The 3,106-nt window shown below is 50.7% G+C and overlaps 1 pseudogene; it reads left to right on the plus strand.

The window, feature by feature from the left end:
* Window positions 1-1,896, plus strand: LOC126962219 (ankyrin repeat domain-containing protein 54-like; annotated as a pseudogene).
* The last annotated feature ends 1,210 nt before the right edge of the window (window positions 1,897-3,106 follow it).

Below are 3,106 nucleotides of genomic sequence, written 5' to 3' on the forward strand. Positions count from 1 at the left end.
ATGACTGGTGGCAGTAGGATGCAGAGCTGCACCAGGAGCTGTGCTGCAAGATCCCTGCTGGTGGCTGAGGCTCACTGCCAGGCCCCACTGCTGGCTCGGGCCCATGAGCAAAGAGGTGCAGCTCTGAAAAGAATGAGGGAGACAATGCCAATGCTGCCAGTGCCAACGACGAGGAAAAAGTGTGGCAGCTGCTGGAAAATGGCACGGATCCCTGTGCAAATGACAAGGGCCACACAGCTCTACACTTTGCCTCTTGCAATGGTAATGACCAGATTGTGGCCTGCACTGACCACGACTCTGTCATTACCTTACTGCTACGACGAGGGACCCGGTGGATGCCCTGGACCAAGCTGGACGTATGCCTCCACACCTGGCCAAGACGAAGCTGAACATCCTGCAGGAGGACCACTCCCAGTGCCTGGAGGCTGTGCGACTGGAGATGAAGCAGATCATCCCAATGCTGAGGAAGAACCCGGTGCACCTACAGTGACGTGAACAGCGGAAATGGTTGGACCACCTCTGCACCCACCTCTAGATGACCAGTACCAAAGAGCAGGTGGATGAAGTGCCCGACCTCCCAGCCAGCTCCACCTCGCTCAGTCTTTGCATACAGAGCATGGAGGAGGTAGCAAGAGATGTTCCCTGGCTTCCTGTCACTGCCCCCACTAGTCTCTGAGTACAAAGAAAAAGCCCAACATCTGGGACTTGGAAGCTGCATTTGTCAGGTGAGGACCTCACCGTCATCCCCAGGTGCTATGGGGTAGAGATGCTCTCTCCACAGCCTCAGGGCCACTCCTGGTGCCACAGTCTCCAGCATCTCTGTGGACCGGGACGATAGCCCCCAGCTTCTTCCTCCGGCTCCTGTGGCACTAGGCCAGGCTCTACAGCCTCACCTCAGCTCCGCAGACCTGCACTGTCCTAGCAGACCTCGCTCACCCCATGGCCTCCATGGTGCCCTCACCAGGCCCCAGACCCGTCTGTATGTTCCTTCCCAGCCATGGGCTTGTTTCAGTCACCAGGTGTGGCCTAGGTGGGCACCCTCTGGCCGAGGGGACTGTCATGGGGGCTGTTGGCTGGCCCTGTGCCTCTCATCAGAACTTAGATATAGACATGTCATCAGACTTTCAAGGAAACACTGCAGTGGGTGTCTCTGGTTGGAGGAGGGGATTGATGAGGGTTAGACCTTAAAAATACAAGTTTAAGAGGGACCCTAGACCCTAAAAATGCAAAGTTAAGAAGGACCCCAAAGCAAAAAGTCCCAACTGCTTTTCTCCCAATCATTAAAACGCAAGAAGGGTGTAATGGTTTTGCAGTCTACTTGTAGTATTTTGCAGCCTAGCGGTACTAGGCTTATAAGTGGCCTCCCACTATGCCCATATTCTGATCCAGGAACCTGTGAACATTACCTTATATGGTAAAAGAAGCTTTGTAGATGTAAGGAAGTTAAGGACCTTTGGCAGGAAAGATTATCCCAGCTTGTTTAGGTGGCAAGTTGATATCCTCACTCGGATCCTTGTAAGAGCAGAGCAGGTGATGGGAGAGTGGTGGGAGGTGTAGTGATGAAAGCAAGAATTGGAGTCATTCAAGGAGGGCATCAAAAGTCGAGGATCGGAGGCTGCCTCTAGAGCCAGGAAATGGATTCTCCCACAGAGTCTCTGAAGCCACTTGCCCTGCTCCCACCTTGACTCAGTGGAAGGGAATTTAGAATTCTGGCCTCCAGAACTATAAGAGAATACATATATGTTGTTTAAAGACGCTAAGTGTGTGGCTCACGCCTATAATCCCAGCACTTTGGGAGGCCAAGGCGGGCAGATCACTAGGTCAGGAGATTGAGACCATCCTGGCTAACACAGTGAAACCACGCGTCTACTAAAAATACAAAACAGCCGGGCATGGTGGCGGGTGCCTGTAGTCCCAGCTACTCAGGAACTCGGGAGGCTGAGGCAGGAGAATGGTGTGAACCCACAAGGCGGAGCTTGCAGTGAGCTGAAATCGCACCATTGTACTCCAGCCTGGGTGACAGAGCAAGACTGTCTCAAAATAAATAAATAAATATTTATTGCACCAGCAACAGGAAGCTAGCATTGCAGTGAAGCCTCAAAATCCACCTGAAGAACGTTCCCCATGACACATCATTTGGCTGTCTCCCTTGCAACCTCCACACTCTAGGTATCAGCCCTCACATTAAGCCCAAACGTTACATTTTCTTTTATAACATGGCTTGGCCCCAGTAGTGACTGCACAATGGTACTCAATGGCCTTAAAATGAAATCTTTGACTTTCAAATTCAACGAAATCTTGAAAATTTTATCTGCTGCAATGGGAAGTGGACCAAGGTTTCCTATATTCAAGCGTTCACTTACCTCCGCTCCTGACCTTCCCTTTGTCAAACTTGCACCTCTTACCAGGCTCTCCACAAACCTATTATCAGAAGGAAACGCACTAGCTGGTTCTGCAGCTAAACAACAGCCCTTAAGCCCCAACCCCTACTACCTGTTTCCCAGCTCAACAGCCCTCATACTCACCAGAAGAAAGCCTCAATCTTTCTGTGGCTGGGGCCACAAACAAGGAGGGCTGGTTCTTTCTAGACAATAAGCTTCTCTTTCCTACGTCCCAGGAAAAATCCATACTCACTCACATTCACAGCCTCTTTCACACCAGCTATCATCCTCTCCTTCAGCTTTTATAACCTCACCTGCAGTCTCCTGCCATGGCCACCACCCTTAACTCACTCAGGCCCATATGATCTGCAACCAAGTTTCTTTCCAGGGAGCACTCAGACCACCCACTTAGCCCAGAAATCAAGCTAAAGGGCACCCTCCAGTGTTCAGAGGCCACTACAAAATTGGAAAATTGATTTCATTCATATGCTGCCTCTCAAGAAACATGACTATATCCTCACCCCTGTTGATCACTTTCAACAGGCAGATCGAGGTCTTTTCCACCACCACCAAGAGGGCAAAAGAGGTTACCTCAATCTTCCTACGACAAATTATCCCAAGGTTTGGACTGCCCACAACCATGCAGTCTGATCGTGGCCCTGCCTTTATCTCAAATGTAACTCGACAGGTCTCCAAGGCCTTAAACATCAAATGGATCCTCCACA

This window comes from Macaca thibetana, chromosome 9 (genome assembly GCF_024542745.1).
Source record: "Macaca thibetana thibetana isolate TM-01 chromosome 9, ASM2454274v1, whole genome shotgun sequence".
Classification (NCBI taxonomy): Eukaryota; Metazoa; Chordata; class Mammalia; order Primates; family Cercopithecidae; genus Macaca; species Macaca thibetana.